At 44.4% G+C, this 15958-nt stretch overlaps 1 non-coding gene across 1 annotated transcript; it reads right to left on the bottom strand.

Moving 5' to 3' along the window:
- Nucleotides 1–95, bottom strand: trnay-gua (transfer RNA tyrosine (anticodon GUA)). Its single transcript has 2 exons — nucleotides 59–95; nucleotides 1–36 (listed from the first exon to the last, which is right to left on the bottom strand). It is a non-coding gene; the product is annotated as a tRNA-Tyr (tRNA).
- Nucleotides 96–15958: the final 15863 nt, after the last annotated feature.

Here is a 15958-nt window from a genome sequence, read left to right as displayed (position 1 = left end):
TCCTTCGAGCCGGAATTGAACCAGCGACCTAAGGATGACTTTACTTTGGTTTAATTCACTACAGTCCTCCGCTCTACCAGCTGAGCTATCGAAGGGAAGCGATAGAAAGGATTGTCTTTGGTGATTGTTCACCGTGCGCCTGTTGACATGTTCAGACTCGTGGAGTCCGGTGCTGATCGAAGACTTCTTTTGCCTGAAAGCGAGAGCTGAGTGTTTTGAAGTATTGCTGCTCAAAAGCGCTCCCTGCTGGTGAGCAGAGGCAAAACAGCCTTGTTTGGGCAGACACAGAAAGTTTTAAAGTTTGAGAAAGGAAAAGAGGCGTCCTGTGCCTTCATGGCAACATGTTAATCTGTAAGGCGCCTGTAAAGTTAAGAGAGCGACCTTGAACTAATTGCTGCTTATTGCAAAAGCACACGTACTCCTTCGAGCAGGAATTGAACAAATGATATAAGAATGACTTTGTCTTATTTTCCGCGACAGTCTTGTCACTTGACCAGCTGAGGTATCGAAGGGAAGAGGCAAAAATGTTTCACTTTGGTGATTGTTCACCGTGCACCTTTGACACACCCGGACTCGTGGATTCCAGTGCTCATGACTGAGGCTGACTCGGTACCTGCTCATACCACAGCTCTGTGGGAGTGTGAGCTGCTCCGTGTTCTCCACAGCCTGGGCCAGTGACACAATCATAGAATCATAGAAGTTACAACATGGAAACAGGCCCTTCGGCCCAACATGTCCATGTCGCCCAGTTTATACCACTAAGCTAGTCCCAATTGCCTGCACTTATAGAATAATGCGACTGATTATTGATCTGGAGATTGTGGGTTCAAGTTTACGGAGGATGTAAAGTGGAAGGCCGGGCCTTGAGAGCATTGGAATAGTCGAGTCTGGAGGTAAACAAAGGCTGGGATGAGGGTTTCAGCAGCAGAACTTCATTCTGGCAGTTGGGATTTGATTCTGCTGATGTTAATAACTGCTATAACTGGGATGAAATTCAATATTCTGGATATATGTCAACAAATCCACTTTGTTTCAAACAGAATGGTTCAAATACTTGCTGAAATCAAGATAAGAAACTAATTGATGTCCTAATTACCGATTATTATGACTTTTCTCCTTTCTCACTGTAGATTATTTCAGTTCTCATACCTTCAATTACTCTCATGGCCAAGTCCCAGTTCCCCGGTCCTTCCCGAGTGCCTCTCCCAGCCTTGGGATCCAGGGAAGGTATCAGTAATGTACCCGGGATCACTAAACACAAAAACCAGTCTGTGAATCACTTTCAGCTACTGGACTTATCGTGTGTCCCACAGCATCTCTCTCACCTTCAATGTGTGGATAGAGCATCAGGCCTGGGAATCTCGTCTTAAATTTAAATACACTCAGCAAATGTATTGAACAAAATACAAACAAGTAAACACATCACGGACCAATAATCCATTTCTATATTTACAGGAGTATGTTGTCTAAATCCTTTAGTGGACAGAATAAAGAAAAATCACAAATCTAAGATCCCCACGAATCCTTTGCAAATACCTTACAAATCTTGACAGTAATCAACAAGTCTAATTGAATGTTGACCATTATTTTGAGTGGGGTTGGAATACAGAAGTGATGCTTCTGTTGTAAAGAACCTTGGTCAGACCCCATCTGGAGAACTGGGCACCAAACCGAGAGAGAGATCAATCGGCCGTGGAAAAGGTACAGTGTAGATTCACCAGAATGACGCCAGGGTTAAAAGGATTAAATTATGAGGATAGGTGGCATAAACTTGGTTTTTATTCCAATGAGTTTAAAACATTGAGATGTGATCTCATCGAGATGTTTAAAATAATAAAGGTATACAATAATGTAGATACAGAGAAATGATTTCTTCTGGAGGGGGAATGCAGAACAAGAGGGCAGAAGAAACAGGAGCAGGAGTGGGCCATATGGACCCTCGAGGCTGCTTTGCCAATCAGTAAGTACATGGCTGATCTTCTATCTTAACTCCACTTTCCTTTCCGATTCCTTGATTCTCTTGGTGTCCAAAAATTTCTCGATCTCATTCTTGAATATACTCAATGACTGAGCATCCACAGCCCTCTGAGGTAGAGAATTGCAAAGATTCACAACCCTCTGAGTGAAGAAAGTTTTCCTTATCTCATTCCTAAATGGCCGATCCCTTATCTTGAGACTATGCCCACTAGTTCTCGGCTCTCCAGCAAGGGGAAACAGCCTCTCAGCATTTACCCTGTCAAGCATTCTAAGAATTTTAGACGTTTCAATGAGTTCAGCTCTCATTCTTCTAAACTCCAGAGAATATAGGGCCATTCTACTCAATCTCTCCTCATACAACAACCCTCTCATTCCAGGAATCAATCTAGTGAACATTCGTTGCACCCCCTCTAATCAAGTATATCCTTCCTCAGGTAAGGAGACCAAAACTATGCATAGTACTCCAGATGTGGTCTCACCAAAGCCCTATATAATTTCAGCAAGACTTCCTTACTCTTATTCTCCAACCCACTTGCAATAAAGGCCAACATACGGTTTGCTTTCCTAATTGTTTGCTGTACCTGCATGTTAACTTTCTGTGATCTGTGTACAAGGACAACCAAATCCCTCTGAACTTGAACATTTCTTAGAGTCTCACCTTTTAAAAATATTCTGCTTTTCTATTATTCCTACCAAAGTGAATAATTTCCACATTTCCCCACGTTGTACTCCATCTGCCACTGACTTGATAAACTTAAAATTAGAGCTAGATCATTTAAGAGCAAAATAAGGTGGCAATTTTTCCACAAAGGGTAGTGGAAATTATAAACTCACTTCCCTGAAAAGCTGTGGATGCTGGGGGTAATTGAAATTTTCAATATTGAGATTGATAGATTTGTGTTGTGTGAGGGTTGCAAGGGATATGGAGCAAAGGCGAGTAAATGGTGTTGTGACACAGATTAGTCCTGATCCAGTTGAACGACCGAGTAGACTTCAGGGGCGAAATGGCTAATTCCAGTTCCTGAACCCAGTCACTGACACCAATCACCTCCAGTCTGATATAAACCAACTCTACAGTCAATGCCACCAATCTTGTCCTGTGTGATAATAACCAATCCCCACACTCACTGACACCAATCTCACTGAATGGCAGAACAGGCTCGAGGGGCTGAACGGCCTACTCCTGTTCCTAACGTTCCTCTTCACAGTTCTTAATGCTCCCTATCTTGGTATGGTCAGGAAATGTTGATCTTATGCCCTTGTTCCCAAGCCCAGGTCATTTCTCTGTACTGAGAAGAGCAATGGTCCCAACACTGCCCCTGGGGGACACCACTGTTTACATCCCCACAGTCTGAAAAACATCCATTAACCACGACTCTGCCCTTTCTCCAACTTCCCATCCACACTGACCCACTCCCTTTAATACCGTGAGCTTGAATCTGATCAACAAGCCTCCTGTCCGGCATCTTCTCAAACACTTTTTAACAATCCATCTTCACAACCTCCATTGCATTTTATCCCCACACTGTGTTATTCCCTCCAATAATCCCTGCTGTCTGTCCTGAATTAATCCATTTCATTCCCAATGTTGAAATCTTTGCTCCACCCACTCGGTTCCATCGGTTTTTCTCCACAACACAAAGGGCCAGTTTTCCCCAAGAGTTTCACACCAATCAGCTTTCAAAATGAGGCAGAGTTTCAGCCAATGAGGGAGATCCGGGCTCAGCCCCGCCCACTCGGTGCCGCAAGTCCCGCCCCTCACACACTCCCATTGGTTGGAGGACCAACCGCCCGCTCGGTCCTCCAGTCCGTCTCCGCTCTTCCTATTGGTCCGGAGCTCCCGTCAATCACCCGGGCAGTGTGAGCTGAGCATGCGCGGCGGGCGGGGATTGAGGCAGAGATCGTGTCCGCAACAGGTGAGAGATGGGCGGGGGGAGCGGGTTAATAAACCCCGGGGGAGGGGGCGGGGGCTTCACAAATCCCGAGTGCGGCCCCGGGCCCGAATATCAAACAGTGAACATTCTCCTCTCTCTCTCTACACTCCGGGGGCTCCGGTTTAGATCAGACCCGAAACTCAACACACGGCCCGCGGCCTCCGAGCATGCGCAGTGTCAACGTCAAACCTCGTGACTCATCAAATCAGGGAGCGTCTGTAAATGAAGGAGGAATGATGATCGGTCATGGAGCGTCTGGAAATGAAGGAGAAATTGTGATCGGTCAGGGAGCGTCTGCAAATGAAGGAGAAATGGTGATCGGTCAGGGAGCGTCTGTAAATGAAGGCGAAATGGTGATCGGTCAGGGAGCGTCTGCAAATGAAGGAGAAATGATGATCGGTCAGGGAGTGTCTGTAAATAAAGTAGAAATGGAGATCGGTCAGGGAGTGTCTGTAAATGAAGGAGAAATTGTGATCGGTCAGGGAGCGTCTGCAAATGAAGGAGAAATGATGATCGGTCTGGGAGTGTCTGTAAATGAAGGAGAAATTGTGATCGGTCAGGGAGCGTCTGTAAATGAAGGAGAAATGGTGATAGGTCAGGGAGCGTCTGTAAATGAAGGAGAAATGATGATCGGTCAGGGAGCGTCTGTAAATGAAGGAGAAATGATGATCGGTCAGGGAGCGTCTGTAAATGAAAGATAAATGGTGATCGGTCAGGGAGATCCTGCAAATGAAGGAGAAATGATGATCGGTCAGGGAGTGTCTGTAAATGAAGGAGAAATTGTGATCGGTCAGGGAGTGTCTGTAAATGAAGGAGAAATTGTGATCGGTCAGGGAGCGTCTGTAAATGAAGGAGAAATGGTGATCGGTCAGCGAGCGTCTGTGCATGAAGGAGAAATGGTGATCGGTCAGGGAGTGTCTGTAAATGAAGGAGAAATGGTGATCGGTCAGGGAGCGTATGCACATAAAGGAGAAATGGTGATGCGTCAGGGAGCGTCTGTAAATGAAGGAGAAATGCTGATTGGTCAGGGAGCGTCTGTAAATGAAGGAGAAATGGTGATTGGTCAGGGAGCGTCTGTAAATGAAGGAGAAATGGTGATCGGTCAGGGAGCGTCTATAAATGAAGGAGAAATAGTATTCGGTCAGGGAGCGTCTGTAAATGAAGGAGAAACAGTGATCGATCAGGGAGCGTCTGTAAATGAAGGAAAACTGATTATCGGTCGGGGAGCATCTTTGAATGAAGGAGAAATGGTGATGGGCCAGGGAGCGTCTGTAAATGAAGGAGAAATGTTGATCTTTCAGGGAGCGTCTGTAAATGAAGGTGAAACGGTGATCGGTCAAAGAGCGTCTGTAAATAAAGGACAAATAGTGATCCGTCAGGGAGCTACTCCAACCCCCTTGCAATAAATTCCAACATTCTATTTGCCATCCTGGTTGCTTGCTGTACCAACAAGTTAACTTTCAGTGTTTTTTGTGTGAGGGCACACAAATTTCTCTGAACACTAACATTTAATATTTTATAACCATTTAAAATTATTCTGTTTTTCTATTCTTTCTACCAAATAGAATAACCTCACATTTCCCCACATAATACTCTATCTACAACCTACTTTCCCATTCACTTAACCTGTCTATATCCCTTTGCAGACTCTTTGTGTTCTCCTCACAGCTTACTTTCCCACCTTGCTTGATATCATCAGCAAACTTGGATACATTACACTCAGTTCCGTCATCTAAGTCATTGATATATATTGTAAATAGCTGAGGCCCAAGCACTGATCCTTGCGGCAGCCCACTGGTTACATGTCTAGGTGATTAATATATCTCAAAAAGAGTCATGATCCTAATACCAACGCCTGTTCAACATCACTGTATACTTCCTTCCAGTCTGTAAAACAATGGATCACCACTGATCTCCACATTCTGTCTCTCCGCCAATTTTGTATCCATGCTGCCATGGGCTTCAATTTTACCAACAGGTCCATTCGGTGCCATTTTACCAATTGCCTTTTAAATGTCCATGTACACAACATCGAGTCATTACCCTCATCAACCCTCTCCGTTATTTCATTGAAGAACTCAATCAAATTAGTCAGACATGGTTTTACTTTTAACAAATCTATATTGACTGTCATTTATTAACTCACGTTCTTCCAAGTGAGAATTAATTTTGTCCCGGATTCTGGTCTCCAGAAGTTTCCCACCGACGTTAGGCTGACTGGTCTGTAATTGCCGGGTTGATCCCTCTCCCACATTTATGAACAGGGGTGTAACACTTGCAATCCTCCAGTCCTCAGACACCACTCCCATATCCAAGGAGGATTGGAAGATTGTGGTCAGAGCCTCCACTATCTACACCCTTACTTCGTCAGTAATCTAGGAGGCATCCCATCTGGACCGAAAGACTTTTTTACTTTGAGCACTGCCAATCTTTTAAGTACCTCCTCTTTCTCTATTTTTATCGTCTCCAATATCACTACTACCTCCTCCTTTACTGTAAAATGGCAGCATCCTCTTCTCTGGTGAAGACGGATGTAAAGTATTCATTTAGTGCCTCAGCCATGCCCTCTGCCTCCACAAGAAGATCTCCTTTTTTGTCCCTAATCGACCCCACCCTTCCTTTGACTCCCCTTTTACTGTTTATATGTTTATAAAAGACATTTGGATTCCCTTTTATGTTAACCACCAATCTATTCTCATGATCTCTCTTTGCACCCCTTATTCCCTTTTGTAGATCTCCTCTGTACTTCCTTTGTTCAGCCTGGTTCACTACTATATTATGAACCTTACATTCGTCATAAGCCTCCTTTTTCTGTTTCATTTTAATCTCTATCTCTTTAGCCATCCAGGGAGCTCTAGCTTTGGATGCCCTTCCTTTCTCCCCCGTGGGGATCTGTCTACTCTGTACCCAAAGCAACTCCTCCTTCAAGGCCTCCCATTGTTCAAATACTGTTTTGTTGCCAATTTTTGATTCCAATCCACCTGGACAAGATCCCTTTTTAACTCAATGAAATTGGCCCTCCTCCATTTAAGTATTTTCACATTTGTTTGTTCCTTTTCCTTTTCCATAACTATTCTAAACCTAATGAGATTATGATCACTGCTGCCCCACTGAAACTTGCTCCACCTGCCCCACTTCATTCTCCACACCGAGCCCACTGCTGTACTCACATTCACTCTCTCACATTCATTCTCACATTCACTCTCTCACATGCACTGTCTCACATTCACTCTCTCACATGCACTCTCTCACACTCACTCTCACATTCCTCTCTCAACCTTTCACTCATGGTTTAGGATCACTGAAAGATGATGGAATGGGTTTGGATTTCAGCACAGGGAGGAGGCAGAGTGTGTGGGACGGGAATTTATAGCTTTGGGGGAACAATAGAGGAAGGAATATTCCATAGAAAGTAGAGTGATCTGAACTGAATTTCTAACCTGTACTGACAGTGATGACTTTTGTAAATTCATTTTACAGTGTATTAGAAGGGGAGGATGTGCAGACGGCAAACTCAAACCAAAGACCACGTCAAGATCTGACAGAGTCACTCGATTCATCAGGACCTGAATATCATCGGCCTTTGAATGTGGAAGGAGAAATGTTCGTCTGTTCTGTCTCTGGGAGAAGATTTCAAACACCCGAGTGAGAGTGTTCCAGTGCACTGACTGTGGAAAGAGCTTTAACCAGTGACACAGCCTGAAAAATGACCGCACCATTCACAGCGGGGAGAAACGGTACACGCGTTCTGTGTGAGGATGAGGCTTCAACTGATCGTCCAACCTGGAGAGACACAAGGACACCCGCACCACGAAGAAACCGTGGAAATGTGGGGACTGTGGGAAGGGATTCAATTACCCGTCTGAGCTGGAAATTCGTCGACGCACTCACACTGGGGTGAGGCCATTCACCTGCTCCATGTGTGGGAAGGGATTCACTCAGTCATACGGCCACCTGATACACCAGCGCGCTCACACTGGGGATAGGCCATTCTCCTGCTCCTCTGGACTATAACTTGGTGTTGTAAAATTGTTTACACTGAGGAGAGGCCGTTCACCTGCTCTGCGTGCGGGAAGGGATTCACTATTTTATCTGAACTGCTGATGCACCAGCTAGTTCACTCTGTGGAGAGACCTTTGAAATGTTCTGACTGAGAAGAGCTTTAAAAGCAGAAACGAACTGTGGAGACAGCAACGCACTCACACTGGGGAGAGACTGTTCACCTGTTCCGTGTGTAAGTCGAGATTCACTCGGTCAACCCACCTTCTGTCACACCAGCGAGTTCATACGGGGGAGAATCTGTCCACCTGCTCCGTGTGTGGGAAGAGATTCACTCAGTCATCCCACCTGCTGACACACCAGAGAGTTCACTCTGATGAGAGACCATTTCGATGTTCCGGTTGTGAGAAGAGCTTTAAAAGCAGAAACAAACTGCTGAGACACCAACGCACTCGCACTTCGGAGAGGACGTTCACCTGCTCCATGTGTAAGAGATTTATTCAGTCATCCCACCTTTGTCACACCAGCGAGTTCACACTGTGGAGGGACCTTTAATTGTTTTGACCGTGAGAAGGGCTTTAAAAGCACAAATGATCTGCTGAAACACTAACGCACTCACACTGGGGAGAGACTGTTCAACTGCTCCGTGTGTGGGAAGGGATTCACTCATTCATCCCACCTTCTGAGACGGGTTGCACCCAAGCAGAACCGGGACCAATATCCTCGAGGGGCATTTGCTAGTTCTGTTGGGGAGGGTTTAAACTAGTATCGCAGGGGGATGGGTACCAAAGGGCAGGTACAAATAGGACAAATTCAGACCAGGAAACGGGGAGTAGAAAAGCAGTTAGTGACGTAGTTAGCGACGCAGAAAGGCAAAAGAAGCAAAGGTTAAATAGTGTTCAGCACAGGAATTTGACGGGGTTAAAGGGCATATACTTCAATGCAAGGAGTATTACAAACGCAGCAGATGGGGTGATATAAATAGTGTACAAAATTATGAGGGGCCGAGATAAAGTAGACAGGAAGTACCTGTTTCCCCTAGCGGAGAGTTCAAGAACTGGAGGACATAGATTTATGCTGATTGGCGGAAGGATTGGAGGGAACATGAGGAAAAACGTTTTTACCCAGAGGGTGGTGGGTGTATGGAATTCGCTGCCCGAATTGGTGGTAGAGGCAGGGACCCTCAGCTCTTTTTAAAAGTACCTGGACCTGCACCTAAAGTGCAATAAGCTGCAGGGCTACGGACTGGGTGCTGGAAGTTGGGATTAGAATGGGCACCTCGTTGTTCTTCGAGCCAGCGTGGACACAATGGGCCGAATGGCCCACTTTTGTGCTGTTTCTTTTCTATGGTTCTATGAACTGAGGGCACAGATAGACACATGGCAGCATGATATCATTGCTATAATGGAAACCTGGCTTAAAGAGGGGGATAATTGGCAGCTCAGTATCCCTGGATATAGAGTTTTCAGGTCGGATAGAGTGGGTGTTAAAATGGAGGGGGGTAGCATTATTGGTTAAAAAATCAATTACAGTTGTGGGAAGGGATGATATGCTAAATGGATCATTAATCGAGGCCATATGGGTTGAGCAAAAAAATAAAAAAGGGGCAGTCACACCACGAGGAGCGGACTATAGACCCCCGAATAGCGAAAGGGAGATAGAAGAACAAATAAGTAAGCAAATTTCTGAGTGCAAAAATAAGAGGGCAATAATAGTAGGGGACTTCAACTCCCCGAACATTAACTGGGATTCAAACAGTGTGAGGGGCACAGAGGGCGCAAAATTCTTGATCGGTGTCAGGACAACTTTTTTAGCCAGTACGTGACAAGCTCAACAAGAGTGGATGCAATTCTAGATTTAATCCTGGGAAATGAAGATGGGCAAGTGGGTGAAGTGACAGTGGGTGACTATATTGGGGATAGTGACCAGAATTCAGTTAGTTTTAGCATTATTATGGAAAAGGACTGAGTTAAATCAGGCAAAAACGTTTTAAATTGGGGGAAGGCAAATTTTACATCACTAAGGGGTGATTTGGCAGAAGTGGACTGGACACAACTACTTGAGTAGAAGTCAGTGGCAAGCCAAAGGGAGGCACTAAAAAGTGGAATTCTACGGGTACAATTCAGAAACGTCCCCTCAAAGAAAAAGGGTGACACTGCCAAATTTGGAGCCACTTATTGTCTAGAAGTATACGGGGCAAGATAAAGCAGAAAAAGAAAGCTTATGACTGTCACAGAAAACTAAATACTGCAGAAAGCCTAGGGGAGTAGGGAAAGTATCGGGATGACGGACAAAAGGAAATAAGGAACTCAAAGGGAGGGCAAGATAAAATATTAGCTGGTAAGATTAAAGAAATCCCAAATATGTTTTATCCCTACATTAAGAACAAGAGGATAGCTAAGGAAAAGGTGGGACCAATCAGGGATGATAAGGGTAACTTGTGTGTAGAAGCAGAGGATGTGGGTAGGGTTTTAAATGAATATTTAGTCTCCGTATTCACAAAGGAAAGGGATGATCCAGACATAGTAGTTGAAGAGGAGAGGTGTGAAATATTGGATAAGGTAAACATAACGAGAGAGGAAGTACTGGAGGGACTTGAATCCTTGAAAGTTGATAAGTCACCAGGGCCGGATGGATTGTTTCTTAGGCTATTGAAGGAAGCCAGGGAGAAAATAGTGGATGCTCTGAGGATCATTTTCCAATTCTCACTAGATACAGGGGAGGTACTGGAGGACTGGAAGACTGCAAACTTAATACCATTGTTTAAAAAGGGTACGAGGGAAAGGCTGAACAATTACAGGCCGGTCAGTCTTACCTCGCTGGTGTGCAAACTATTAGAATCAATGCTGAGAGATAGGATAAACTGTCACTTGGAAAGGCATGGTTTCATCAGGGATAGTCAGCATGGATTTTTTCAGGGAAGGTCATGCCTTATGAAACTGATTGAATTCTTTGAGGAAGTGACAAGGAGGATTGATGAGGGTAGTGCAGTGGATGTTGTCTACATGGATTTTAGTAAGGCATTTGACAAGGTATCACGTGGGAGACTGGTCAGAAAGATAAAAGCCCATGGGATACAGGGAAATGTGGCGAATTGGATCCCAATTTGGCTCAGTAACAGGAAACAACGGCTAAAATTCGATAGATGTCTTTGCGAATGGAAATCCGTTTCCAGTGGTGTGCCATATGGCTCAGTGTTGAGTCGCTTGCTCTTTGTTTTATATATTAATGATTTGGTCTTGAATGTTGGGGGCATGATTGGCAAATTTGCAGACGACACAATAATTGGCCGTGCAGTTGATAGTGAAGTGGATAGCTGTAGACTCCAAGAAGATAACAATGGTTTGGTGGAGTGGGCAGAAAAGTGGCAAATGGAGTTCAACCCGGAGAAGTGTGAAGTAATGCATTTAGGGAGGGCAAACAGTAAAAGGGAATACGCAGTAAACGGGAATATATTGAGAGGTGTAGATGAAGTGAGAAACCTTGGAGAGAATGTGCTCAGGTCCCTGAAGGTGGCAGGACAGGTAGATAAGGTTGTGAAGAAGGCATTCGGAATGCTTTCCGTTATTAGCCGAGGTATAGAATACAAAAGCAGGGATATAATGATGGAACTGTATAAACGCTGTAAGGCCACAGCTGGAGCATTGTGCACAGTTCTGGTCATCACATTACAGGAAGGACGTAATTGCTCTGGAGAGAGTGCAGAGAAGATTTACAAGAATGTTGCCAGATCTTGAAAATTACAGCTACGAGGAGAGAATGGATGGGCTGGGATTGTTTTTCTTGGAGGAGAGGAGGCTGAGGGGAGCCTTGATTGTGGTGAACAAAGTTATGAAGGATCGAAATAGTGTAGACAGGAAGTACCTGTTCCCCCAGCGGAGAGTTCAGGAACTTGAGGATATCGATTTAAGCTGATTGGCGGAAGGATTCGAGGGGACATGAGGAAAAAAAATTACGCAGAGGGTGGTGGGCGTATGGAATTCGCTGCCCGAATTTGTGGGAGAGGCAGGGACCCTCAACTCTTTAAAAAGTACCTTGACCTGGACCTAAAGTGCTGTAAGCTGCAGGGCTCAGGACAGGATGCTGGAAGGTGGGATGAAAATGGGCACCTGGTTTTTCTTTGAGCCGGCGCGAACAGGATGTGCCGAATGGTCCCCTTCTGTGCTGTATCTTTTCTATGGTTCTATGGAAATGAGGGAAGGAGGGTGGATAGCTGACGAATTAGTGGACGGTGGGTTCGGTGGGGTTCACTGTTCCATTGGCCGATGTCGACTTCTTGTTTGGAGTGGAAGGGTGGAGGAGATCTCGTCACCTCAGACAGCTGGAACAGTCCAGGCTCAGTATTACACAGGATGGGTTTTGCAGCAAAACTTCGGCCAGGCAATGGGGGTTTTGATTAAATATGATTCACGCTCCCTTTTTAGGTCTTGTGGTGTCTTATTTCCTCCCCCTACCCCTCTTCAAACTCTTCCTAGATCTTTTCTTTTCAATGCTAAGCAAAAAAGTCCAAGAAAAGATACAGAAAATTGCCCCAAACGCAGACCTCTTCTTCCACCTCCTGTGATCTGTTTATAGATACAACCACCCCCATGCAATCGAGGTTGGGATGAATCAGAATGAGTCAGTCAAACTCCCTCCTTCCAGGTAGATGTAGTTTGCCTTTATCCTTTCACTTCCCTCTCCCCTCTCCTCCAATCTTGAGAACAAAAAGGTGGATCTCCTTCAACCCATCTCTTTGAATGATCTTTCGTTCACCCCTCCTAATATCTCCTTCCTTGGCTTATCTTTTTCCTCGCCCCACCCTGAAGCCCCTCAGGATGTTTTTTTCCCACATTTACGGCGTTGTATTATACAAGTTGTTGTTGCTGTTGTATTAACTAGGCCTGAATGTTGAAATATTAAATATTAAAAATGGTACTGGGAAATTCGGAGTTACCTTAGGACTGTAATATTAATAGAATATAGTTCATCGATTTAAATATATTTCTAAAACATTAATTAGCCTCCCCCTCAGCTTTCTTCCATATTCTCTAATTTATCTATTTATCTCTTTAATCTTGTTTTTTTTGTCTCAGTTCCATCCATTTAAGGCCACATTGCTTTCAATCTCTACCTAATTGCTGCTTCAGCTGAGCAATCAATGAGCTGATTGGCAGCTTTCTAAACAAGCTGGGATTGGTGGGGATGTTTTCTGTATTTGAAATCAGAATGGTTTGCTGTGTGGATAGAGCGGTCGCTGAACTGCAAGGGTAAAGAAGGGTTATTGCAGGGAAGGAGGGTGGGGCAGGATGTCTAAAGCAGATATAAGCCGAGAATAAGTACTGGGAAACTTTGCTCAATTTAGGTTTGGGGTTGAAGAAAAAAGTTTCAGGCCTCTTGTTCCCCCTCAAAATAATACCATTGAGATTAGGTGTTGGAGCAACTTCCTTAATTTTGTATTAATAAAGCCCAGTGTCCCATATGTTTTTTTAAAAACAGACTTCCCAACTTGTCCTTGCACCTTCAAAGATTAGCCTACATACTGCTCCAGATCTCTTTGTTCCTGCACCCACTTTAAAATTGTCCCAATTAGTTGATATTGCCTCTCCTCATTGCCCCGACCAAAATGCATCACTTCACACTTCTCTATGTCAAATTTCAGCTGACATCTGTCTGCCCATTTCCCCAGTCTGTCGATGTCCTCCTGAATCTGTTACTATCCTCGACATTGTTAACGACATTTCCGTGTTTCGTATTCTGCAATCTTTGAACAGATTCGGAAAATAGAAGTGCATTGGATTAAAGTGACGTTGTTATTTGAGCACATTATTGGCTAAGGGATAGGGTGCAGACAGTAACAGTGAACGGATGTTGATCTGACTGGAGAGAAGCAGTGGGGTCCCCCAAGCATCGGTATTAGGAAAATTCATTTTCTTGTTATATAGAAATAACCAGCACTTGTGTTTCGGTCGTACAATTCCCAAGTTTGCGGGTAATACAAAACTTGGCAACGTAGTAAATGGTGAGGATGATAGTAGCATACATCATGAGGACACAGACAGACTGGTGAAATGGGCAGACACATGGAAGATGCAATTTAATGAGTGTGAAGTGATGCACTTTGGGAGTAACAACATGGCGAGGCAGTATAATCTAAATGGGACTATTTTGAGGGGGGAGCAAGAGCAGAGGGACCGGGGGGTGGATATTCCAAATCTTTGAACGTGGGAGGCCAAGTTGATAAGGCAGTTAAGAAAGCATATGGGATTTTTGGCTTTGTAACTAAAGGCATACAGAAAAAACAAGGAAGTCAAGCTAAACCTTTATAAATCACTGGTTATGCCTCAGTTGGAGTATTGTGTCCAATTCTTGGCACTTCACTTTAGCAAGGATGTCAAGGCCTTGGACAGAGTACAGAGGAGTGCAGACTAGAGAAGCTGGGGTTGTTCTCCCTAGAGCAGAGAAGATTAAAGGGGAGACAAAACAAAGGCATTCAAAATGATGAAGGGTCTTGATAGAGCAAGTAGGTAGGAGCTGTTTCCTGTGGTAAGTGGGTCAGTAACAAAAGGTCACAGATTTCAAATAATTGGCAAAAGAACTAGAGGGGAAAAGAGGAGAATTTTTTCACCAGCTGAAAGGGCGATGGAAACTGGTGGTGGAGGATGTTTGAAAAGGCAATCGGACATGTAGTCGAAGTCAACTAAATTGCTGGGTTCGGGTTGTGGGATTAAATTAGACGGCTCTGTCAATGAACAGGCACAGGCACGAAGACGCCGAATGGCCTACAGCTCTGCTGTTAGAATCTAAGATTTCATTATTCGATGATCTCCTCGATCTCCCGTCCCATTAACACACTGATCACTGTCACCGACAGTCCCGGGTTCTCCTCCACCTCATGACCCACTAACACACTGATCACCGACACCTACAGTCCCGGGATCTCCTCCACCTCCCGGTCCATTAACACACTGATCAACGGCACTTACAGTCCCAGGATCTGCTCTACCTCCCGCAATATTAACACACTGATCATTGACACCTACAGTCGTGGGCTCTCCTCTACCTCCACGCCCCCGCCCCATTAACACATTGATCACAGTATGTAAAAATTAAAAGATTAGTGAAGACAAATGTAGATACCTTACATTCAGAAACAGGAGAATTTGTAATGGGGAGCAAGGAAACGGCAGAGTAATTAAACATGTACTTTCGTTCTGACTTCACGGAAGAGGACACCAATAACTTTCCAGAAATGCTAGGGAACCAAGGGACGAGTGAAAAGAAGGAATTAAAGGAAATGAGTATTTGTAAAAAAAAATAGTGCTGGAGAAATTAATGGGACTGAAATCCGATAAATCTCCAGGGCCTGATAATCTACATCCCAGAATACCAAAAGAGGTAACCATGGAAATAATGGATGCATGAGTTGTCATCTTCCAAAATTCTATAGATTATGGAACAGTTCCTGCGGATTGGAGGGTGGCAAATGTAAACCCACTATTTAGAAAAGGAGGGAGAGAGAAAGCAGGGAAGTACAGAACGGTTAGTCTAACGTCATTATTAGGGAAAATGCTACAGTCTTTTATAAAGGATGTGATAACAGCACAGTTAAAACATGTAAATGGGATTAGACAAAGTCAACGTGGATTAATGAAAGGGAAATCATATTTGACAAACCTACTGGAGTTTTTTGAGGATGTAACTGGTAGAACAGATAAGGGAGAACCAGTGGACGTGCTTTTTTGGATTTTCAGAAGGCCAGTGATAAAGTCTGAAATAAGAGATTAGTGTCCAAAATGAAAGCACATGGGATTGGTGGTAATATATTGGCATGGATTGATAATTGGTTAACAGACAGGAAACAGTGAGCATGAATATATCGGTCTTTTTCGGGGTGGCAGACAGTGACGAGTGGGGTACCGCAGGAATCAGTGCTTGGACCCCAGCGATTCACAAAAGATATCAATGATTTGGATGAGGGAACCAAATGTAATATTTCCAAGTTGGCTAACGACACAAAACTAGGTGGGATCGTGAGTTGTGAGGAGGATGCAAAGAGGTTTCAAGAC

The sequence above is a fragment of the Heptranchias perlo genome, chromosome 20 (assembly GCF_035084215.1).
Source record: "Heptranchias perlo isolate sHepPer1 chromosome 20, sHepPer1.hap1, whole genome shotgun sequence".
Lineage (NCBI taxonomy): Eukaryota > Metazoa > Chordata > Chondrichthyes > Hexanchiformes > Hexanchidae > Heptranchias > Heptranchias perlo.
This window is presented reverse-complemented; position numbering and strand designations above follow the sequence as displayed.